The sequence below is a fragment of the Phascolarctos cinereus genome, unplaced genomic scaffold (assembly GCF_003287225.1).
Source record: "Phascolarctos cinereus isolate Bilbo 61053 unplaced genomic scaffold, phaCin_HiC Scaffold_4;HRSCAF=312, whole genome shotgun sequence".
NCBI classification, from domain to species: Eukaryota; Metazoa; Chordata; class Mammalia; order Diprotodontia; family Phascolarctidae; genus Phascolarctos; species Phascolarctos cinereus.
In genome coordinates, this window is record NW_027555847.1 from 638,018,735 (window position 1) to 638,045,232 (window position 26,498).

Sequence of the window (26,498 nt, forward strand, 5' to 3'; positions counted from 1 at the left end):
ATGAGTCTGACCACCCACATTGGTTTGTCAGAGTAGATGTAAGTTTGTGATTGATCACATCTTCGAAAATCAGATCCTTTGGCAGTTTACTCTTAATTGCTCTCCTGTCCTAAAATCCCTCTAAAATCTTAGCATGTAGAAAGCCATAGAATTGTAGAATAATTGAATCACAGAGTCATGGAACCTTAGCATTGTATAACAATGAAGCATCAGAACCTTAGAATGTTCGAAGATTTCATTGATCTTTATCTGGTTTGATCCATCTTTGACAAGAGACCACAATAAGGTTGGAACAGAGAATAGGAATTTATTTAGTTTCTTTTTCCTTTCTTTCAGCTAATACCAATCCCTTAAAGTTATTTTAAGCACTGGGCTGTTTCTCCCTCCATAGTTATTTATATTTAGCTTAAGCATCCTGTTAATTACAGAGCAGTTACAGACTAATTAGTGACACTAGATATAAATTTGCCATTTATGCAAATTACTGAAAGAGAACAAAGAAACATTATTTTATTTAGTGTAATTGCTGTAAATGGAGGAGAAACAAACAGGGAAACTGAAAGCTATTAAATCAATGAGGAAGCAAAGGTGACAGCCCAGGAAATGACAAACTGGGTGCTTCTAAAGGCAAAGACAGAGGAGGTGATCGACTCTGACCTTTCCCAGGCAGAGGTCCTGATGTGGTTATGAGAGAGGCAGAAGGCCACTGGGGAACACAAATGTGAGTTCTAATTAAATTAGAATAAGAGAATCACTGTTGGAAAGGGACATCAGAGGTCATCGAGGGTGGGTGTGGTCCAGAAGCCAGGAAGGGGTAGTTGATTTGTTGATATCTCCTGACACAGGGAGGCATAGACAGCTAAGTCTTTTAAAGAACAGAATAGAGATCATCTACCATGGTCAGCAGAAATGGTTACTGGTGAGGGGCTGAGTAGCCATTTCCAAGGCATGTTGAGATTTCCCCAGGATCCATGTTCTAACCCTTCTTGACTTAATTACATGACCATTTGTTTCAGCATCACTCCATCCCAGGAGGCATTCAGTGTGAAACCAAATTGAAATTAAATGCCTCTTTTTCATTTTTGTTCTAAGCAATTCTTTATGCTAAGGGTTGGGGGATGGGGTTGGTTATCTCACCTACAAATTTTTCTGCTTGCAGAGTCCCAACTGACTTAGAAAAAATTCATTATAATGAAAGGGGGAAATTCACTTTGACTAAATGTTGCTCCAGGTGAGTTCCTCAGAAGGAGGTTATCAGAAGCAGGGGAAAACACAATGGCACTCTATTCTAATTATTCTAATCTAAAATTCTAATGACACTCCAAAAAGAATCCCTAGGTATGGTAGCATATTTATGTAGGACCTCAAAACATGCCCTAAATAGTAATAGTAACAATGATAATAATAGTAATAATGCTTCATATTTCCATAATACTTTAGATAGAACCCTCTCTGGGAATTTTTATACTAAAGACAAAGTGCAGGGTGAGGAAACAAGTAGGGAGAAGGGGCAATGAAATTCACTTGGGATGTGGGCATGGAGGTGAGGAAGCATCATTTTTCTATATTCTTTAAAAACTAGGGGAAGAAAGGAGAGAGTAGTCTGCATCAGGGAATAGTGCTGCCTCAACCAAGGATGGGACCAGAAGGTGAGGAGCTCCACTTTCCTGGACCATAGGCAATGTACAAAGGGAAGGCAAAAGAAACACTCTTTCCTCGACTCTATTCATCTCCTCTAAATTTCACAGCTCTGGGAAAAATGTCCAGTCACCCCTACCCTAGGTAACAGGATCACAGATTTCAAGCTGGAAGGAAACTTCAAAGCCACCCCCCCTCATTTTATATTTGCAGAAACTGAGGCCACTGAGAAGTGAAGTAATTTGTCCAGCATCATATACGAGTCATGGTCCTTTAACTACAAATTTAGTGCCTTTTTTGGAGCTTGACTTAGGAGAAAAGAAAAGAAAACAGATTTTCCCAGCAAAAATTCTATTAGGTAGGTAGTACAAAGATTATTAGCAATATTTGGACCCCAAGGAAATAAATTCTGAGATTAAGTTCTTTGTCCATAGACATTGTCAGACCTAGGATTCAAACTCGTCTCTTGAATATAGGTCTAGTACTGTACTTTCTTCAGCATATTTTTCTCCCTTTCCAGTGGCCTATGGACTTCATAGTTAATAGCTGCTGAGATAGATAGATCACTGACAGAATCTTACCTGTATAACCCAAGATCACTATTCATCAATTAATTCATTCCATTATTCAGAATATTCCATTATTCACTCCTATTTATTAGGAGTCTATTGTGTTCAAGATCTTTGCTAAATGCTGGAGATATAAACCCAGGCACAACAGACCCTGCTCTCAAGGACCTTACAATCCAATGGAAAGAAAGAAGGAAGGAAAATGTATTTATTAAATGCCTATTGTGTGCTAGGCACTGTGCTAATAATATGCCTTAGAAATGGATGTAAATGGAAAGAAGATAAATTTGGAGTCAAATGTCCTGGGTTTGAATCTCAGTTCTACTATTAACTCCCAGGTCATTTTCTGACTAGCTACTTTGCCTGTTGGAGCACAACAATTTCGTTAGGGCTTTAACCCTTTTATCTCTGGAACTCCAACTCTGAAGTCTCTGTTGTCCTGATTGGTGAGTGATTTATTTTCTCAGTAACTCCCTTGCCATAGTCCCTTTGTCCTTCCATCCCCCAATACAGAAACCTATTAAGCTCTGAAACTATGATCAAATCAATACTGCCAGTGCATTGGAAAGTGTATGTTAATATACTCCCCTATGTTCACTTACCATTTCTGTAAACTTCCAAATCCTCTGTGGCTACCACTCCTATATTTAAATATAAATATAAATGTTTTATGCATGCATGTATTTATTTATATGGGTATATATGCATTGTGTAAGTATATGTATGCATATGCATGTATTTTTGTGTATATATAATATATAATGTGTATTTTTTCTCCTCCTGTTAGAGTAAAAGCTCCTTTCGCTTTTGTATTTGAATTCCTAATTTCTAGCCCTGTGCTTAGCACATTGCAAGCACTTAATAAATGTGTTTTTTTTACATTCATTCATGGCTGTGTGACCTTAGATAGGTCACTCAACCCTTTGGACTTTAGTTTCATCATCTATGCCATCATGGGGATAACCTCAGGGATATTTTCAAACTCTGATTCTGTGATTCTGAGTCATAAACACAAATAACTATAGTAAGAAGCTCTAAAAGGAGCTGAGTAGCTTTTTCTCATGATGCAATAGACCTCAGGCCTATGCAAAATACAGAAAAGGAGAAAGGGCTTCTGGGTTTCCATGGAGGTACAGGAATGGAAGCACTCTGTGGAGGAAGAAGCAATAGGTAGAGAGTAGGTTCTGATGTCTGCCTGGACTGAGTCAGGAATTGTAAGGAGTAAGCTAGCTGTGTGTAGGACCATGCTGAGAGATAGGGGCAATGACCATGGACCAAAATAAAAGGAGCAGATGTTGGAGCAAGAAGAGCATTTGCCTCTGGACCACCCCTGTGGTATCTGGGACACCAGGAAACAAAGCAGGGATTTGAGAAGCCGGTGCCATGAGTTTTTCAGGAACTGTGGCTGAGCCTGCTGGCTTGTGAGAGAAGAGGAAATGATGGCCCCTGGAAGGTGAAATCTTACTATGAATTAGAGATCCCAACAATTAGAGAATCATAAGATTTAGAGAAGGAAGAAATCTAAGAGATCATGCAGCCTAAACCTTACTTTTAACACCTGCAGAAAATGAGATGTAGAGTAAATAATTTGTCCAAGATCCCACAGTATGAAGTAGAAGAAATAAGAGTTGAACCTAGGCCCTGTGAGACCAGAACCATTTATTGTTCCTCAATACTGTACTGCTTCATTCTTTCATTAAGATTATATCGATCAGTGCATTCCATCAACAAACATTAATTAAGTGCTAACTATGTGTAATGTATTATGCCAAGTTCTCAGGCTGCTATAAAATATAAATGTGAGACCATCTCTATCTACAAAGAATTGAGAACCTAGTAGGGGAAACTAGAACATGTGCAGAGATGGGGCAAGGGAAGCAAGTATTTATTAAGTACCTACTATGTGCCAGGCATCGTGGTAAGCACTTATTATAAGCACAAATATCATCTCATTTGATTCTCACAACAATCCTGGCAGGCAGGTGCTCTTATGATCCTTATTGTACAGATGAGGAAACTGAGTCAGACAGAAGTTAAGGACTTGTCCAGGGTTACTCTAAGGGTGGATTTGAACTCCTGACTTCAGATCTAGTGCTCAATCCACTGAGTCTCCTAGCTGTCCCAGATAATTATATTAATTTGAATATAAGAATAATAGTTGGATGGATTATGATAACTTCAATGCAGAAACTCCATTTGACAATTTAGATCGCCATGCACCCATGCCTTCTCACCCCTCTCTGACTCGTGGCTATGTCTTTTCCTAACTCCTCTACAGAGGATCTGTCCAATGTGCTGGGGACTTCCCTCTAACTTTCTTACATTAAGTGGATGCCAGTGGGGCATTTGGCCTTTTCATCACTCTTTTTCACCATAGGAGCAGCCCACATTCTTTCTCAAGCATACGTCTCTCTGCTTATGTCTTTCACACCACATTTCTACTGCAATTTTTGGTTGGTTGTCACAAGGCAAGACAAAAGGAATAATAGCTCCATTTCTATATAGCACATTAAGTGTGACCTAGCATTTTGCTCAAAATAATGCATTTATATGCAGAACAGGTGTCACCATTCTACAATTGAGGAAAAAGAATCTCAGAGAGGTTAAGTGATCTGTCTGTCATCACACAGCTGAGGAACTGTCTGATTAGAATCTAGATATCCTGGTTGCCTTGGAAGGTAACCAATTCTTCTTCATGAGAGATCTTCAAGCAAAGACTTATGACCCCTAGTCAGGTCTGCTGTAGTCTCTGCAAAAAGCAAATGTGGAGGCAGAATGTTACATGTGGCCAACAGCATCTAGGCCAGGGTGTGTAATGGAGAGTAATAAGAAATAAGTTAAGAAAGATAACCTGGAGCCAAATCCTGTACTTTAAATGTTTGGTCTAAGTGTTATCTTAGAGACTGGAACACAGAAGTGTGTTAGACTTGTACTTTAGGGTTATCAGTCTGACAGCTAGGGGGAGTGTGGTTTGGAGAAGGAAGAGTCTGGAGGCAAGAAGACCAATTATGAGGCCATTGTGATAGTTCAAATGGAAAGAGATAAAGATTTAACTAGGATGGTAGTTACATGAGTGACCTATGGAGTAACAAGATCATAAATCTAGAGTTGGAAGAGACATAAGAATCTGACACTCCTATTTTAGAAATAAGGAAACTGAGGTTCTAAAAAAGTTAGATAATTTGCCCATGGTCACACCAGTAGTAACTAACAGATCTGCAATTCAAACCTATGTCTTCTGGCTCAAAATCCAGTGATTTTCCCAGTGCCACATGAGGAAAGGGTGAGACTTGTCTGGGTGATGATGAATAATCCAATTTGGCTCTAGAAAGGAAGGTTGGAGCCAGATTGTTGAGGGTTGTGAATTCTGAATGTTAAGCCAAGTAGTTTGGAATATAACATTTATCTATGTTCAACTGAGGAATTCCATCTTCACATACGTGTATAGATAGATGCACATGAATAATAATGATGTTTGTGGTAATAATAATAATTAGCATTTATATAGTATTTTAAGGTTTACAAAACACTTTATACACATAATGTCTCAGTTCATCACAACAGCACTGGGAAGCAGATACTGCAATTATTCCCATTGTACAGTTGAATAAATTGAGGCTGAAACAGGAGAAATGATTTGCCCAGGATCAAACAGCTATTAATTGTCTGAGGCAGGATTCCAACTAGCTGTCTTCTTTTCTCTTAGACTTAGAATTCTACCAATTCTACCACCTCATTGATGCCTAGGTAGGAAGTTTACACATATGTGTATGTTCTACATGGATATAGGAATAGTATATATAACACAGGTACATGTGTACATATAGGTACGCATAACATACATGTACACACATGTGTATATACAAAAACCTGTGTGTACATGTATGTATATATACACATATTAATACATGCATGTGTGTGTGTCTTCTACCTGTTTGACCACTCTTCTCTGTCTCAGTTGCTGGATCTTCATTAATGTCACATTCACCTAACTATGTGTGTCCCCCAGGGTTCTTTCTTTGTTTTTTTTTCTCTTGCTGTACTCTTGGTGGCCTCATTAGCTCCTATGGATTTCTTTTTAAAGTTTTAAGAATCTTTGGATGAATTTGTTGGATTAATTCCCCAAGGGATAGCCTATTTTCATATTTGGGGGGGGGTTGCCATAAGTTTGGACTGAGGGACTTCTCATGGAGCAGGGAGTGGACTCTGACTACTTTCTAAGGGACATAGACTTTGAACTTTGGCTAAAGGACACATATAAATTGGTGAGTTTTGATTGGTCCCTTGGACCCTGTGACCTATGCATTGAAAATGATTGGACATATACATTATCCATCCATCCATCCATCCATCTATCTATCTATCTATCTATCTATCTATCTATCTATCTATCTACTATCTATCTATCTAACTATCTATCTATCATCTATCTATCCTTCCCCAAATTAGAGCTAAGAGTAGGAGGCCTAAGAGTAAGACTACATTGGGAGGTAGTAGAATCCCTATTATTGGAGGGAGTTAAATGGAGGTTGCCTGCAGACCCATTTGCTGATGATTGTGTAAGTAGAATTTCTGCTCAGGTAGGTATTAAATATGGTGTTACCTGAGGTCCTCTCTAATTTTGACATTCAATTATTTTATCTGTAAAATGAAGTGGTTGGACTACACCCTGAGGGTCTTTCCCAATACAAAGATTTTCTAATATTTTTTCAAAATGTTGTCAGAGGTGGGGAAGGGACATGAAAGCTATATTTCCCTTTCATTTCATCACACAAAAAGTCTTCCCTAGGAAACTCATGTATAGGTATGCCATGTGCTGTCCCACTGAACTGATCTTTCTTTTCTCCAGGCCATCATGCCAACAGATAAGAATGCTTTCAGTTCTTCTAGTGGAACCAAAGTCCCAGGGCACAAAAGGATTTCTAGATATGCCATATAATAAGTCACTTAACTGCTCTTGGTCTCAGTTTCCTCATGTATAAAATGGGGATAAAAATAGTGCTTACCTCTTAAGGTTGTTGTGAGGCTAAAGTGAGATAATTATAAATAATTATCATAATATATAATTATGCTAATTATAATTATATGTTGAATTAGACTTTTTTCAATTCAATTCAATTGAAAATTTAAACTTAATTCAAAATAATTTACTATGTGCCAACTACACATAAATCACTGTGCTAGGGGCTGGGGATACAAGACAGAAAGTAAATAATTCATGCCCTCGGGGGTTTACATTCTGCTTTGGGAATAAATGATACACAAATAAGTATAGTACAAATACAATTGAGGAGGGAAGAATTAGGAATGCTAGATATCAAGGAAATTTTCCCAGAGTAGGTCACACCTGAGATGAGCTTTGAAGACAGCTAAGAGGCGAATGTGAGGATGGAGTGCACTGGCAACCTGAAGTGAGTGTTACAGTAGGGCGACAAGTGATGGAAGGCCAGGTTAGGGGAATGGAGCTTTTTCTTCTACCTACTACTTAACAAATCACAGAATCTCAGAGCTGGAAGAGACAATTGTTGAAGTTGTTAACATCTGAACAAGAATTCCCCAAACAGCAGACCTGGTCATGCAGCTTGAAAACGCCTAGTCAGGGGGAATCCACTCTCTCTTGACATGACCCAGTTATTTTTGGAGAGCTTTAATTGCTGTGAGGGTTTTTTTTTGTTTGTTTGTTTGTATTTTGTTTCTTTTTTTTTTACCTCTTTAATCCTAAACTTGCTTCTCTACAGCTTCTCCAGTTTTTTCCTAGATCTGCCCTCTAGAGCCAACTAGAATAATCTAATCCCTCTTCCAATATTTGTCGTTAAGTTATTTTAATCATATCCTACCATGTGTGACCCTGTTAGGGGTTTTCTTGGCAGAGATACTGAAGTGGTTTGCCATTTCCTTCTCAGAAACTGAGGCAAACAGGGTGAAGTGATTTGCCCAGGGTCACATAGCCAGTAAGTGTCTGAGATCAGATTTGAATTTAGGATCATGAGTCTTCCAAATTACAATCTTTCAAACACTTGAAGACAGCTCTCATTTTCCTCCAGGCCAAAAATCTCCTATTCAAATTCAGTTCAATTCAACAGACACTTTTAAAAATTAAAACCTAAATGTGTGCCCTGGGCTTATACACTCAAATATTTAGATGAATCTGTGATGTAGCTCTCAATACATTCGTATCAAGTCAAGAAGACCTGAGGACTACCAGTGGTGTGGCCTTGGATAAGTCAACTTAACTGCTCTTGGTCTCAGTTTCCTTATGCATAAAATGGGGATAAAAATAGTGCCCACCTAAGGTTGTTGTGAGGCTAAAGTGAGGCAATTATAAATAATTGTCATAATATATAATTATGCTAATTAGAATTATAAATTATGAAGTGTTTTGTAACATTAAAGTGTTGAATATAGATGCTAGTTATATCTGCCTATAATGTATGGATGATCTTTGTCCCTGTCTAGGAGGTACAGTAGATAGAACACTGGGCCTGGCATCAGGAAGACATGAGTTCAAATCCAGTCTCAGATACATACTAGTTGTGTGACCCTTGGCAAGTCACCTAACTTCTGTTTATCTCAGTTTCCCCACCTATTAAATGGGAGGTAATAATAGCGTCTCCCTCCTAGGGTTGCTGAGGATCAAATGAGATAATAATTACAAAGTGCTTCGCCCAGTGCCTGACACGTAGTAGGTCAGTATTATTATTAACACTAGTATTGTTGTTATATTTATTATTATATCCTACATCCTACCATAAGTTCATGACAGGGAGTCCACCCCATATGTTAGCAGCCTTCTTCACTTTCCTATGACATTGTGGTATTGTGGACCACACACAGGCTGTCCATTGAGTCCTTGCTCTCAATATATGGCCAATCCATATTCTTTTTCACTCATTTATTTCTTTGATAAAATCTTTTATTTTGGTTCTTCTTCCAAATTGCTTATTTTGTGATGTGTTGGATTCTGCTCACATCCACCATGCACCTGTCCATTGCCCTTGGAATGATATTCTTATTCCAGTCTTTGGAAATAGTTGTGTTCCACAGCTTGTTGCTATAACATAGCATTGGTGGGATATCAAAATGTAAAAACATGTGCCTTTGTTGCAAGGGGAGGCTTGCTGTCATTCAAAGAATACCACATTTTCCCAAAGGTAATCCATCCTACTCTCCTGATCCTGGTCCATTCTGGGACCAATTCAGAGTCCATATGTAAAGTCTGTCCAAGGTATATATTTTGTTGGATGTGTTCTTTCTTTTTTTTCAACCAAAGACAAGGTTTATTAGAACATTCATCATGTTGGGCAGACTTAAGGAATCTGAACATTAGAGAGCTGTTGGCTGAATTATAAGAATCAGAGCAGTGGCTAGATTATAAGAATCTGAGCAGTGGATAGATTGTAAGAATCTAAGCACCTTAATGGAGACAAGATGGACTTTATATACATTAGGACTATGGGAGGGATCTAGGAGTGGCCAAGTAGACTATGAGGTAATAGAATTCCAGGGACCAGGACCACATGGCCAAGGGAGAACTGAGCCTAGATAGGATTAAGGGTGGGAAGTGGCCTAGGGCCATAGGAAGGTCCACAATGAAAGGCCAGTTGATGGGATTATAGCCTGAGGGGACTTCCAGAGATTTGGCCATGTGGGAAAGTCCAGGATTTTTCCTTTTTGGGGTCTAGATCCCATCTTCATCATTCCCCCCCTCAAACAAATGGGAACCAAATTCTTTTGGGGTAAGGGGTGAAGGTCTCAGCTTCTGAAGCTGCTTCCTGCTGGCAAGGGGTGTAGAGCTGTCCCTGCCTCAAGGGGGTCCCAAAGAGGAGGTTGACTGGAACTGAGCACAGGTTGCATCCAGGGAATGATGGGGGAACATTGGCTGGTACCCACTGTTTGCTATCAACTGTAGGTGAATGACCTGTAGTCTGGAAGACACAAATCTGACAGAAAAAACCTGCAGAGCCCAAATATAAAGCAGGGACTAGATTTAGGACCTAAATATGAGAGGATAAAACATCCTTACCTTTGTTTGGATTCAGGTAATTCAGTTTTCCAACCGTGCAGTATCAAATGTACCACATAGCCAGACTCAGGAATAGCCAGATGGGTAACATTCCTTTTCAAAGGAACATAATGGGGAAACTGATCCAGGAGGATCCCATCTTAGACTGAGGCTAAAATTATCTTCTCAGCTTTTCCCAATGCTGACTTCCTACCAGTATCATATTCTCTGAGTAGCTTGTGGCATTTCTCTCAGATGGTGGATTATTGATTATCAATGGATTATGATCCATCAGATAACTCAAAGTAATATCCTATGACCTTTTACCTCAGATAGCAAGTTTCACTAATCACAGTTTAGGAAAAACTTTTCCAGGATTTACTTCTCAAACTTAAATTTGTCCTGGTGTAAAAAGCCAATCATTAGAGATTTCTATACACTTGCAAATTCTCAGCAAGACAAAGCCCAAACAAGCTTTTTGGCAAGTTTACACATTAAAACAATAACCAACAATAGCCCAATTATTTTAGTGGTAACCAAATTATGAAGAGTTGCTTGACATAACTGATACAAAAGTTCACCAGTTTGAAACTTGAGACAAACCCATTACCAATCAGGTGACTCCAGTTTTGTTAAATGCATCATTAACAATTAAAGTTACAAATTTAAAAGAGCGTGCTTACCCAAGTTCAGAGGCTAGCTTCTTTACAGATGGGCTGAACCTGGGTGATGCTTCCAGGCAAAGGTTGCCCTAGGGCCCAATGCCATTGCCAGGAGGGCCCATGCTGTAGCCGCTGCCCCTCCCATCTCCTTCCTTTCCCAGGTGGGGGAGGGCAAAATCAAAGGTGAAAGGTGAAGGGTGAAACTCTCTTTTCCTATGAGAGGGAAGGGAGTGGGAGAAAGGAGTGACCAGGATTGTAAGGAGTTTCCAAACTCCTTAATGATCAATCACAAAACCTCCAGAATCTGCCAAGATATTTTTAGCTGTTCTAACTTTTCCCTGTAACCTCCATGAAGGATCATTCAGGGGTGTAGAGGGAAGAGAGCAAGTAAGCCTCAGGGAACCAAAAAGCAACTGTAATTTTCTCCAATTCTCTAGTGCTGAGAGAATTGACAGAATTGGGCAAACATGTCTAGAGAGGGCATCTGTCCTTGTCCTCTATGCTGCAGAAGGTGTACCCAGGTCCATGGCCTCAAACTGAGCCAGTGGACCAAGAGCCTGAGAGTGTTAGGCCAAGTGCTAGATAGCCTCATAACTGTCTGCCAGAAAAGCAACTCCAAGCCTTGGTGCTTGGAGAGTGACCCCAACTGCAGAGCAAGAAAAAGGGGGGAAGGCTTATTTGCCGTCAAGTCTTGGCTAAAGAAGAACTTGGGGTTAGGCAGTTTCCCCATATGGGCCACCAAAATGATGAGGGTCAGGGGTTTAGAAGTGCAGGGTCCTCAAAATCACAACATGCAGATCCTACCTGAAAGAATTCAACCCAAGCCTTCTTTCAGCCAAAGACAAGGTTTTTTAGAACATTTGTCATTTTGGGCACTCTTAAGGAGTCTGAACATTAGTGAGCTGTTGTCTAGGTTATAAGAATCTAAGCCTCGATGAGTTCTATAGCTTGTCCCTCTAAATGCATTCCATAGTCCAAACAACAGGTATGTTTTATCCACTTTGTTTGTCCAGTGTACATGGTTAGATCCAGCATTTTTCAGCAGTTACCAGATCTTTTCTAGGGGTCTCTATGTTATTTTGGAGCTTAATGCAACCTGTTCAATGTGACCCACAAACAGGATTATCCATAGGATCTCTCCACTCTCTGGGCATACAAAGACAAAAGCAAAACAATTCTTGTCCACAATGAACTTCCTCCATTATATTGAGAGGCTGTGAAGGCTGTGACATATACATAAATAAGTGTAATGTAAGACAAATTGAGAAGTGAGAGAATGCTAAAAAATTGAGGGGGTTAGGGAAGACCTCTTGGAAGAGAAGTTCCTCAGTTGAGCCTTTAAGAGATACAAGGGTTCTGAGAGTGGAGATGAGGAAGGGAATATATTCCTTGAGAGCAGAATGGCTCAAACATGGAAATAGAGAAAACAGTGTCAAGTTCAGAGGACTGTTAGTATATTTTAGGGTAACTGTAGTTACAATACAAATGTACAAATCTACTAAATTATTCCTTTATAAGGAAAATTTTTAGGTCTAATAGGGTCTACCACCAACTCTAACACATCTAATCACCTACCATCACTTCCCATTTGGAAAAAATGAGTAGGCCAAGATGATGCTGCCTATCTCAATGAACGATAAGTACACTGGGGAAGCTAGCCATTGAGGGAAGCACCTTGCCCCAGGCTCTTTGTCATTGTTTCAGCTTTGGTCTTCTGTTTGTCATTTCACTAATTTACTTAATCTTGGTTTCCTTTTGGCTTTCAATACTGTGACCTGTTGCTTGTGTTGAAAAGAAACACCCTTTGCCCCTGATCCCTCAGACTCTATTTTGCTAACAGTAGGTCTCACCTTCTTACTACATCTCTGATAGACCTTTTCATTTTTCCTCTGAACCATCAGATTAGCCACTGGTCATGTGGTCATCCATTATGTACTTATTAACTTCTTTGAATCCAATAGAATATAAGCTGCTTGAGGACAAGAGATATTTCATTTTTGTCTTCATATCCCCTAGTGTAGTAACTTGTATATTTTGAGGTGTGTGTGTGTGGGAAGTCCAGATGTGTGACTTCATCAAAGTAGGAGACTTCCCAATGAGTAAATGCTTTCTAACAATGCATATATGCAACTGTTCCACCCTTTATAGTCTTAGGTTTCCTGGGGTGCTTAGAGATTAAGTGACTTGCCCATGGTCCTACAATCCTTGGTATATGATTGGAGCAAAATCCATACCATGCAGTCTAGGCTAGTTTTTCTCTGGTAATGAAAACATCTCTGAAGCTTAATTGGACCAGGGTATTAAGGCTCAAACTGAGGACAGATTCCCAGTTGTATAAGTATAAAAGCAGGAGGAATGGAGGATCTTCAAGCTTGACACACCCTGCTAACTGGCATGCTGCCTTGGCAAATTCAGAGACAGGGAAGGTAAAACAAATTAGCTCAATGCTATATCCTTTCTGATTGGCCTTTCCATGTTGGGACAAATAAGCCTCTTTTTATTAAATGTGAGAACAAAAATTCTTAAACTTTTGGGGTCATGACCCCTTTGAGAGTCTGGTGAATTTAACCTCTGGTAACTTTCTCTAACTAACATTTAAAAATTCATAAATAAAATATAGAGGATTACAAAGGAAAAACAATTATATTGGAACCAGATATATTGAATATATGTAATATGATATATATGTATATATACTATGTATGTCTATAGACCCCAGGTTCACAGACCTCAGGTTAAGAATCTCTACAGGAAGATCTGTGGATGTTTACTTTCATTGTAACACCTAGCCTTAGCCACTGGAACCTCCCGAATCAGGCCAAGGCCATACCAATGTTTCCGAGTCACAATTAGAACCCAGGTCTACCTGATGCAGAGGCCAGCTTTCTACGTTCTGTAGCACACTGACTATTTTACACAGAGTAGATGTCTAATTAATGCTTTGTTGAATGAATTAATGAATTTATTCATATCTTCACTCTTTACTTTGAGGCAGTTTTCAAACTAGTGCCCAATGATTAGCTGCAGGGTTTGACTCTTAGTTTTTCCTCCAGCTGTTTTGCTGGAAAGGGTTTGAGCTCCTTTACATTTGACTTAGGTTTAACTCTCCCCAGCTTAATTCAATGAGAAGAGTAATTTGTTGAGGGCTCTGACAACCCTTGAGAGCTTTTCCTTCCAAAGAAAGAATCTGTGTTTTCCAAGAGTGAAATCCTTTGAAGCAAATTTGGTGCCAGGCTTGATACCATTAGAGAGCAGTCACAAAGACTTTTCTGTGTCTCTCTTCTCCTGCTGTTTTTGAAGGGTTTGGAGCTGGGAGTAAATCCCTGCGGAGCGCCTGTCCTTTCCTGATTCACCAAATACTCTATTCCTGCTCCCCACAACCCCCACAATTCACCCAGCAAGGGATGAAAAAACCACTAGTGACCTGGTGAGATTCAAAGAGAAGTGTTTGGGAAGAGAAGCTTCCATGGAAATGTCATATTTATTGCTGCTATCTTGGGCCTATTGCAGTGGGAACCCGAAGTTTTTCAGCAGCATGCATGTTGTTAGGTACCAGTGGAAAGATGTCTTTCCTAGGCTCCTGGCAGGTTTTCTGTGTGGTGCTTTAAGAGGCTGGGAATTGGAAGCTTTTAAATAATGGTTTCAAGGCTCCTCACCTGCTGAAGAAGAGTGGTGCATACATGTGGCTCTGATGTCTGTGGTTTATTTATCTCACATCTGACCATGCAGAGTGCTGGGCACTATAATAAGTAATGAAGGGGCCAGGATGACAAAAGGCCAAGTTGAGGTTTAAAGCAGGTTCTGGCAGAGGTTTTGAGAAACTTTTTGCTTCCTTTGGTCTGATATTCCAAGGATCACCAAGAAGCTTTTATTAAGACTTTTATTAAGGGGATTTGTTCTGGGAAGTTTGGGTTCAGTCAAAGGGCTGTGCTTGAGGATCTAAAGGGCCACATGTGGCCTCAAGGCTGCAGGTTCCCTACCCCTGACCAAGACCATCTTGTGGAAAAGTTGTCAAGACAGGGAGGTTCATCTTCTACCCCCTTTCACCTCCTGTAGGCTCCCATCTCTGAGCCTTCGTTCACACCATTTCTTTGTGCATGGAATGCACTCATTCTCTTGGAAGGCAGAATTGGGTAGGGAAAAGAATCCTGGATTTAGAGTTAAAGGTCTTGGGTTCAAATCATGGCTCAAAACATACCTTCCTCATGCATGCTTCCTAAAGTAACAATAATAGATGGCTTTTTTATAGCGCTTTAAGATTTGCAAAGTTCTTCACATAATGCTACTTTATTTGATGTCCATGATAATAAAAATGTGGAAACTGAGGCTCAGGAAGGTTGCATGACTTTCCCAGAGTCATGCTATTAGCAAATAGTAGGCAGCTAAGTGGCACAGTATTACTGATAGAGTGCCTGGCCTGGAATCAGGAAGACCTGATTTCAAATCTAACCTCAGGCATACACACTAGCTATGTGACCCTGGGCAAGTCACTTACATGTCTGTTTCCCTCAATTTTCTCATCTATAAAATAGGGATAATAACAATAGAACCCACCTCACTAGGCAGTTGTGATTATCAAATGAGATACTATTTATAAAGCTTTTAGCGCAATGCCTGGCACATAGTAAGCTCTATATAAATGTTAACTATGATTATTATTAGCTGTTATTAAAAGTCTGAATCAGGAGTCAAACCAACTCTTTCTGACTCAAAATTAGAGATCTTTCTACTCCACCATGCTACACACAAGAAGCCCTATGCAGTATAGGCTAGCAGAGTCTGAAATTATGAAAAGATTCACTTAAGTACCTTTTGATGTACATCCAAGTGTCTCCTAGAACCTTCTTTTAGTACTGGGAATATTGAGAACTGTTGAATGGAGGGGTAACTGATTTGTATTAGTCTTCTCAGCAGGGATTTAGGGAATATGACTGGTACATCATTTTATAGGCTAGCCTTTCCATGGTGCAGGGGGAGTGCAAGGTATAAGTATATGTGGAGAGATGAGCTGAGACTGAGCAGTATGGGGAAGCAGGAGCACATAAAGTGTTAGGGTCTGAATATCTCTCCCTCATGTCTATATTGTAGTAGGTTGGGGTTTATGAGGCAGCTAGGTGGTGCAGCAGTTAGAGCACTGGCCTGGAGTCAGGAAGATTTCTCTTCCTGAATTCAAATCCAGCCTCTGTGACCCTGGGCAAGTCACTTAACCCTGTTGGCCTCAGTTTCCTCATCTGTAAAAGGAGGTGGAGAAGGAAAGGACAAACCACTCCTCTATCTTTGCCAAGAAAACCCCAAATGGGGTCATGAAGAGTTGCACACAACTGAACGATGACAAACAACAATAGGATGAGGGTATGAATGTCTATCTGTCTGTGCTGATTCAGGATCATGACTCAGGCTAGTCTAGAGCCCTAGCACAGTAGACATCGACATTCAAACATGTCAATGAACCAACCAAGCAAAAAGTGTTCATCAAGTACCTATTATGTTCCAGGCCCTGTGCTAAGCACTGGAGATGCTCAGATGCTCTGACAGACAGAGCCCTCCCTAATGTGAATATTCCCTTCAACAACAAAGATCATAACCCCCCCACGTTTGTCCAACCCCTTCAAATCATGTCCACGTCCTCCAAGTTGAACATAGGTGGTCTATTTATAATTCTAGAAACCTCCCTTGTATTCTTCTCATAGTAAGAGGTTACCAGAAGAGTATTCTAGCCCTCCCTTGCCATGTGGCCAGTCCATCTTTTTTTACACATTTCCGTAACAGCATCATTAATTATGTTCTTCTACTAAACTGTTCCTTGTTGCATGCTGCATGTTGCATGTACATGCAACTCGTGCCCATCATGCACCTCTCCATGGTCCTCTGTATTATGCTCATTCTTAATTCTTTGGAGACTCTTGCATTCTACGTTTTGCTGCTATTCAGCAACAGCAGGACAATGTTGATATTAAAAACGCTTCTGAAGTCATTAAAGGAACCCTGCTATTTCCCAAAGACAACTTAATTCAATTCTGGGGCCAACTTGTTATCCAAAAGGCACTAACATCTGGGAGAACAAAGAAAAGCCTCAGTTTCCTTGTATGGAAAATGGGGATAATAATACCTTTTAGTAGCTATCTCACAGGACTATTGCGTTATAGAGAACTTTAGTTTGCCAAGTCGTTGCAAATATTACCTCATTTGAGCCTCACAACTATGCTGGGAGGTAGGTGCTATTGTTACAAATGAAGAAACTGAAGCAGAAAGGGGTTAAGTGATTTGCCCAGGGTCACACAGCTAGTAATAATCTGAGGCTAGATTTAAACTCAGGTCCTCCTAACTCCAGGTCCAGTACTTTCTCCACTGTGTCATTTAGCCGCCCCTAGTCAGTCAGTCAGTAAATAGTTGTTCAGTGCTATGTACTAAGCCCTGTGCTGGAATTTTGTTTTTCTTTCTTTCTTGTTTGGGGATAGAGCAGTGGGAAAGAGAGGTGGATTTTCTTTGACTGAAAAAAAGTTCAATTTAAAATAAAATGAAGGGGTTGGACTAGAATTAGATCATTAATAAGGTCTTAGAGTTATAACCCTATGATGTATGTCTGCAGGATCTAATAAAAAGAACCCTGGACCTGGAATCAGGAAGTCAAGGTTTGAACCTTAGCTCTAACATTGACTACTGTCAGAATCTCTACAATTCTGGGCAATTACTTCTGCTCTTTGAGCCTCCACCTTTTCATCTGTAAAATGGGGATAAAATATTTAGAACTCCTCTGTAAGGTAAGTAGTGTGACCAAAAGGAATCATAAACCTCAAAGTGACAAAGAAATGTGATATATTATGTCTATATGTGGAACCAAGTCATGCAATTAATGCCCAAGATCTTGTATTTTAAGGGAGACAACTTTATCGGGGACACAGTGTCGAAACATCTTAACACTTAGTGCCATCCCTCCACAAGTTGATTATATGATAAACTCCATGAGGACAGCTCTTAGGATCTTACATTAAGAATCTGAGATCGAAACAGCTTGTAACTTGCTCAGGATCACATAGTTAATAAGTGAGGGAGGCAGGATCTGATCCCAGTTCCTCTGACCCAAGATATAGTGTTCTTTCCATGGTGTCTTGACGAGGCAGGTCTTATCTTAAAATCACACAATTCTGCAATACTGTAAGGAGCTGAGATTTCATTTCATCGATATCGGTGCACCCTGTGTACCCTATGATGATCATAATCTTTCTGTGCTTTAAGAGAAAGTCTCATGGAAAGAGTTTCTGTGACTAGGGGAGGGGAAGGAAACTATCAAGGAGCAGCCAACCCTCTTGTGATGAACCTCTCGCTATACTACTGCATTATCTGGGAAAGGGAGCAATGATCACAAAGAACCAGCATGGCTTCATAAAGAATAGGTCATGTCAAAATAACCTTATTTCCTTTTTATAAGCATTGTGAAACTGATAGATCAGGAAAATGCTTTAGATATAATTTACCTGGATTTTAGCAAAGCCTTTGACAAAGTATATTACACTGATCTTATGGAAAAGTTAGAGAGATATGGGCTAGACGATGGATGGATTTAGAACCAGTGGAAAGGTAGCATTCAAGATTTCTCATTAAGGGGTCAACGTAAATTGAGCTGTAGGTCTCCAGAGGAGTATTACATGGATCTATTGTGCTTCAGGCAGCCACCTACCATCTATCTGCCACCTATAGCTCTACAAGGCCTTCTTTACTGGTGCTTTCCCATTGTGTTCCAGGAAGACACCATCTTCTGCTGCCTATGACTCAAAAGGAACTGCCCTGCCCCTCCCTACCTGGTCACCCTCCATGACCTTCTTTCCAACCACAAAGAGCTACCTTTGGGATGCCCTGGACAACGCCACTTGAGGACAAACACCTATGGACAGTGTTAGTCTATATGAACTCATTCCTCAAGGATTGACGTACTTCTGTTACATCATACCCATCCCACCTTATTATGAAACCTAGTTGCCATTGTTCAAACCCTACCTTCTAACTCCCATGGGTTGTTCCCTTATTATCATTCCCATCGATCCCCTCTCCTCTACTTCCTGTTCTAAAGTTTCCTAACACTTCCATTATGCTCTCTTGAATGCCTACTCCATAGGTAATGAACTAGATTTGGTCTTAAACCTTCTTCTTTCTCCCACTACCTTTTTGAACTTACTAAAACCTGACTTCCTCCTGATTATGCCCTTGATTCCCTGGCTACACTTTCCAGCACTGATTGAAATTTCACTTATTCCCCCTGACACACTGGTCTTCATAGGAGTCATTTCTGAGGTAGGCTCTCCTACCACAATCGTTCAGTAAACCCTTTCCTCCCTTGAGATTCATTCGATTTATATTTATCACCCAATCAAGATTCTGGTACTTGTGTCTACAGACCTCCAGGACACTCTCCTTTCCTCTATGAATGTAATGCCTGGTTTACATTCTTTCTCTCCTCCTCAGCACCTGCCCTCAAACTTCAACATGCACATTTATACTTTCTCAAATACCATAACCTCCTAATTTATTGACTTATTCATGTCCCATGAGTAAGCATCCTTCATTCCATCAAAAACTACACATGGAGATGATCATGCCCTTGATCTTGACCTCATCCACAGGCATTCCACATTTAGGTCCATGAATTCTGAAATTCCTTTACTTAATCATAGTCTGTTGCCATTCTACCTCTCCTTCTCCCTTTCAATTCTAAACCCTGTTCTTTGTCCTCTAATCTTTCAACCCCCCAGTTCTTTCCCAGACCGCTTCTCCTGTTCTGGTTATATTCTCTTCCCTCCCCGTCTTACCCCCTTGGTGAACCAGCTCAACTTTATGCTGTCTTCTTCTCTTGAGTTCCTTTCCTCCTTATCCTATCAAAGATCATACCCTTCCAAACCTCAGACTTGCATTATTCCTTCCATTCTATGCCTTTGCACCTATTCATATGCTGCTAAACAAAGCTATAAGAAATCATACAACTCTGCTGACTGGCTGAATTATAAGCTTATATTACGTAAGATTAACCAGGCTCTCATTGTGGAAAGACAATTCTTTTAGACTTTCCTAATTGATTCACTATTCCACTTCCCATAGAGGCTTCTCCAAACCTTTTTATCTCTCCTGAAACATCCCATGGCTCTACTTCCCTCCATCCTCTCAGCTGAGAATTTTGCTTCATATTGCACTGAAAAATTGAGGCCATTCACAGAGAACTCCTTCTTCTGCCCTCCTCCACATTTCACATCACTCAGATACCCTCTACAACCAGCTCCTCCTTGACCCCTTGTTTCACATTAAAAGGTAGCCCTTTTCCTTACCAAACCAAACCCCACTATATGCAGAAGTGATTCTGTTCTATCCTAGGATCCAGGAGATTGTTCTATCATCTCCACTTTCTCACTAATATTCAATTTCTTCATGTCTATTGGCTGCTTCCTTACTGCCTACAAATGCCATCGTCTCTTCCACCCTTGAAAACACTTACTTGATTCACCCATCCCTGCTAGCTATTGTCCTATATTTCTCCTCCATTTTGTAGCTAAACACCTTAAAACTGATGACTATAATAGGTCCCTCCATTTCCTTATCTCTCACTCTTTTCTTAACTCTCTGCTGTCTGGCTTCTCACTCTTTTCTTAACTCTCTGCTGTCTGGCTTCTGACCTCATCATTTAACTAAACTGCTCTTGCCAAAGTTATGAATGATCTCTTAATGAACTTTTGGGCATCTAGGTGGCACAATGGATAGAGTGCTAGGCCTGAAGTCAGGAAGTCAGGAAGACTCATTTTTGTAAGTTCGAATCTGGCTGTAGACACTACTTATATGACCCTGGACAAGTCATTTAACCCTTTTGCCTTATTTTCCTCATCTATAAAATGAGCTGCAGAAGGAAATGGAAAACCACTGTAGTATCTTTGCCATGAAAACCCCAACTGGAGTCACAAAGAGTCAGACATGACAGGAACAAAAATAACATTTGCTCAATTCTGACCCATGTTGACCTCTCTACAGCCTTTGACACTGTCCATCACCTTCCTCTATTTTATACTCTCTTCTGTCTAGGTTTTCATGACACTGTTTTGTTTTGATTCTCTTCCTACCTGTCTGACCACTACTTTTATATCTCTTTTGCTAGATCACCATCCAGGTCATGCCCTTAAAAGGTGGGCTCTGTCCCAGAGTCTTCTCTCTTCTCCCTTTGTATTATTTCACTTGATGATCTTTTTGGTTCCCATGGATTCAATTATCATCTCTGAAGAGGTGATTTTCAGATGTACTTGAACAGCCCTAACCTCTCTCCCAACCTCTAGTCTTACATCTCTACCTCCCTATTGGGACATCTCTAATTAGATATCCTATAGACATCTTAAATTTGACGTGATCAAAAATAAATATTTTTTTTTTATCTTTCCTCCCAAACCCTTCCCTCTTTCTAACTTCACTATTACTATTGAAGTTATCTCTGTGTTCCCAGTCACCCAGGATTGTAACCTAGGTGTCATCCTCTACTTCTTACTCTCTATTATCCCCCCTCCCATATCCACTCAGTTGTCAAGTTCATGGTAACATCTCTCATATATGCTCCCTTTTCTCCTCTGACATTGCCAACCACACTGGTGCAGGCTTTCATCACCTCATGACATGACCATTGCAAAAGCCTGCTGGTTTGTCTCTCAGCCTTAAATCTCTCCCCACTCAAATCCATCTTCTACTCAGCCGTCTGATTGAATTTCCTAAAACACAGGTCTGACCACATTGCCTTCCTGTTCAATAAACTCCAGCATTTAGTATCACCTCCAAAATAAAATAAAAAATCTTCTGTTTGACTTTTAAAACTTCATAACCTGGCTCCTTCTTACCTTTCCATTCTTACACAAAATACTCCATCTTCCAATGGAGCATTTTTACCCTCTGTCCCTCATGTCTGGAATGCTCTCCCTTCTTATCTCTCCCTCTTAGTTTCCCCGGCTTCTTGCAACTGTCAGCTAAAGTTTTACCTTCTGCAAAAAGTCTTTCCCAGTTCTCCTTAATCTTAAGGCCTTCCTTCTGAAACTAATCTCTAATTTATCCTGCGTACATCCTATTTGTATATAGTTGTTTGCACATTATCACCTCCATTGGCTATGAGCTATCTGAGAGCAGGGACTACTTCTGCTTTTGTTTTTGGTTTGTCTTTCTTCATATTCCCATTAATTCTGGGCCTGTCACATAGTAGGCACTGAATAAATTCAAGTTTACTGACTGAATAACCTGTAATTATTCTTCTAATGTTTAACATTTTTTTTTATCAATAATTTGGATAAAGATGTAGACGACATATTTATCAAATTCTCAGATGTCACAAAGCCAGAAGGGATAGCTAACACAGTAAATAAATGAGTTAGCATGAAAAAAGTGTCATTTAAAGGCCAGAATATTGGGACAGATCTAATAAGGTAGAATCTAATAGGGATAAATGTAAAGTCTTATATTTATGCCTATTAAGTTCATTGCACAAGCACAATATTAGTGAGCTTAGAGTTAGACTACAATTCATATGATGAAATCTAGTAAGTTTAGAGTTCTGAAATATCCCTATCATTTGACAATGTACTAGGTCAGATTCAGTAAGGGCTACTGAGGTTTTAGGCTGCATTAAGAGAGGTCTAACTTCCAGGAATGTAATGTTCCGTAGCTGTGTGACCCTGGGAAAATCCAACATGTCCAAAATGGAATTCCTTAGTTTTAACCTAAAATTTCTCCTTCTTCTGAACTTTCTTATACTGTTGAAAATAGCACCATCCTTCTGTATCTCCTAGGTTTACAAGCTCAGAGTTATCATCAACCCCTCACCATCCATCACTTCATTTACCCAATGAGTTGCCAAGGATTGTTGATTCTACCCCCTGCTAATATTTGATCTGCCCCCTTCTCTACTCATTTGGCCAGCACTATAATTCAGGCCCTTACCACATCTTACCTGGACCAATATAATAGCTTGCTAACTAGCTCAGTTGGAGTATCATGTTTGAAGTATTAGGACATGTTAAGATGGAGGCTTCCTATAGAAAGTTGTAGATACAGATCTAGTACTCAAAAGAAAGCTTGGGGTGGGAGTTTGACTTGAGAGTCATTTGTACAGAGATGGGAGTTGAAGTGGATGAGAGAAGAGGAGGGGAGAGGAGAGGGTCATGGGCAAACCATTGATGATAATATATCCATTAAGAGTTTGGAAAGAAGAACAGACTGCTGGGAGACAGAGGAATAATTAGAGAGGTAGGAGGAAAACCATGAGTTTGGGAACTCTGAGGCTGATGTGGTAGATTCTTCTTTTTGGCAACTAAAGTGGCCTCTTCCTATCATTTGAATAGCATTTCATATTACTCCCCTCCTTATTCTACATGCTCTTATTCCTCTCCTTATTCTGCATGCTTAACCATTCTGACCCCCTCCTCTTCATGTACAAAGCTCCATCTCTATCTCTGTGCCTTTGCATTGCCTGTTCCTCCTGTATGGAAGGTTCTCTCTCCTTACTTCCACTTCTGAGAATCCCTGGCTTCTTTAAAGTCTTAGCTCAACATCACCTTCAGAATATTGCCTTTTCTGATCCTCTCAGCTATTAGTACCTTCCTCTTCTAAGGTTACCTCCTATCAACTGTATATGCATCTTACACTAAAATAACTTAAGGTTTACAAAGTACTGTATAAATATTATATCATTTTATCTTCATAACAATGTTGTTACTATTATTTTCTTCATTTTACAGATGAGGAAACTAAACCAGGCAGGGAGTAGGTCACACAGCTAGTAAGTGTCTGTGAAGTTGGATTTTAACTCAGTTCTTGACTTGACACCAGGTGCAGATATCTATCTATATACAACCTTGTGTGCGTGTGTGTAAAATATGTATGTATCACACATATATACACACATATATACATGGACATACAGCAGTATCTGTATGTGTGTATATATACACATGTATGTATACATGTGACAGCTAGGTGGCACAGTGGATAGAGTGCTGGTCCTGGAAACAGGTAGACTCATCTTCCTGAGTTCAAATGTGACCTCAGACACTTAGTAGCAGTGTGAGTTTTCTCATCTGTAAACTGAGCGTGAAAAAGAAATGGCAAACCACTGCAGTATCTTTGCCAAGAAAACCCCAAATGGGATCATAAAGAGTTGGACATGACAGAAACTAAACAACAAAAAAGTCTGTATACATACATATTACTGTGTGTATATGTTTATGTGTATGTGTCTGTGTGTGCATATACATACAAATTTATTCTCTATATATGTGTAAATACTCAGTTTACATACATACGCACATACATACATACATATGTACTCATTTTCTATTTCTCATGTATCTTCTCTCCTTATTGCTGAGTTCTTCCCATCTACCTATAAGCATGCTCCGAGTACCTCAGGCCTAAGGATACCCCCCCCCACGCTTTTAATTCACACACACACACACACACACACACACACACACATACACATATTCATTCACATATATATATATATACATATATATATATATACATATATATATATAAAATGCACATATGTATGTATGTATGTGTTTGCATGTGTGTGTGTGTAGATACACACACACAAAGTTTCTATCCTAAATGTTCATACAGACTATTTGTGCCCAACTTGTGGTAGAGCCTTCTGAGCTCTTATTGATCTGATCAGCCACAGTTAGGCACACTGTACATTGACCCCACAATCATGATGTCATTTTGACCCTCTTCAAACATGAAAGCCAAACAACAGCAATATATGAGGTAGTATGTGTGTGTATGTGCATATATGAATGTGTATGGCAAAAGAAAGTTTAGAGTGGGGAGGAGATGTTGTCTTTAGGCCTAGGGTACTCTAAGCATATTTTAGGGAGATGGGAAGGAATCAGCAATGGGATAAAGAAGATGCATGAGAAATAGAGAATTACTATTGCAGCAAGGTTTTAGAGGAGGCAGGAGAAAATGAGATCAAGGAACGAACCTCAGTAAATTGTAGGAATATCTCTTCTGTGACTCCAAGAAAGATAGAAAGGGTTGTATAAAAAGAGAAGTTTTGACTGAATGAGGTCTAAAGTCCCTTCCAGTTCTCTAAATCCTATGATACATTACTCTATGAGGATAAGAAGATTTGAAAAATCAAGGAGAGAAGCTAATTTTAGGAAGTATACTCTGGATAGCCTCCCTCTTTTCATAAAGTGAGTGTGGTTAAATGGTATACTCAAACAGTTGAGGATAAAGTGAATTTGGGGCTGATTCAGAGAGGACAGAGAAGACAAAAACATTTGGGACAATCACTGGGGGAATAAAATAAAGAATAAATAAGGGTAGAGTGAAGCATTATTAAAATGATGGCAATAACCCAATTGAGGATATGTATTATGAGTTTGTAATATGTAAAAAAAAAAAGGTTGATTTTGTGATTTTTTTTACAATATTCAGCTACTCTGGAACATGAATGGAAAAATTAGATGGTGGAGTTTCCATAAGAATAAGGATTTTAATGTGGACAGAGTAGAAATTCAGGAAGACAAAGGATTCTAGGGTGGCACAATGGCTGTTGAAATATTAAAATCCTATAGCATTAAAGTTGGGTAGGAAGAAAAGTAAACCTAGAGTGGGAGAGATGAACTGGGACATAGGAATAAGTCAAAGACCATAGGACACATTGAAAATGAAGTGTGAGAGTAGGGGAGAGGGAAAGATGGGAAATTTCAGTGGAAGATTGGAACTTCAAGGATATGAGTTCTGGAGGTGGTTCAATTCTGAAAGATGGGTGTGACTATTTAAATGTGAGGCTAATATGGGGCACAGAAAGTCATTAGCATTAAAGAATTTGAGGAATTGTGAGCTAAAGGTGTCACAGAAATGGACAATGTAAATATTGAAGTTCCCAAGGATGATTGCAGCAGACAGGTGGAGATGAAATCTATGAGATAAATATTTTTAATGTCATTGAAAATGTTAGGAGAATGACTGGAGATAATTAGATGACAGGGACAAGAATGGAGAAAGGGTGGAACAAGAGGTTTCCATGGGCTTCAAAAGATTATAGGATCACATATTTTGAGCTAGAAAGAACTTAGATATCATCTGGTCTATCCCCTTTCCAGGAGTTAGTGCAGTACAGTGAAAAGAACACTGGCTCTGGAGAGAGAGGACCTGGATTCAAAATTCAAATCCTTACTACCAGTGTGGCCTTGGGCAATCTGTCAATCAACCAGCACTAATTTAGTGCTTCCTGTGTGCAGGCAACGTGGTGGTATACTGGATAAGTTATCAACCTCCAGTGGGTTTCAGAAATGAAGGGGTTGGATTATTTGACCTCTAAGGTCCTTTTCAGCTCCCAATATATGATTCTATGATCCTGTAGATGAAGGAACAATCAACCAACAAGCATTTATCAAATGCCTATTTCATAGCAACTAGAAAGTGCAATATATAGTGTGCTCAGCCTCGAGTCAAGAGGACCTGAGTTCAAATCTGGACTCAGACATTTATTAGCTGTGTGACCCTGAGGAAGTCACTTAACCTGTTTGCCTGAGTTACACATCTGTAAAATGAACTGGAGAAGGAAATGGCAAACCGTCCTAATATCTTTGCCAAGAAAACCCCTAA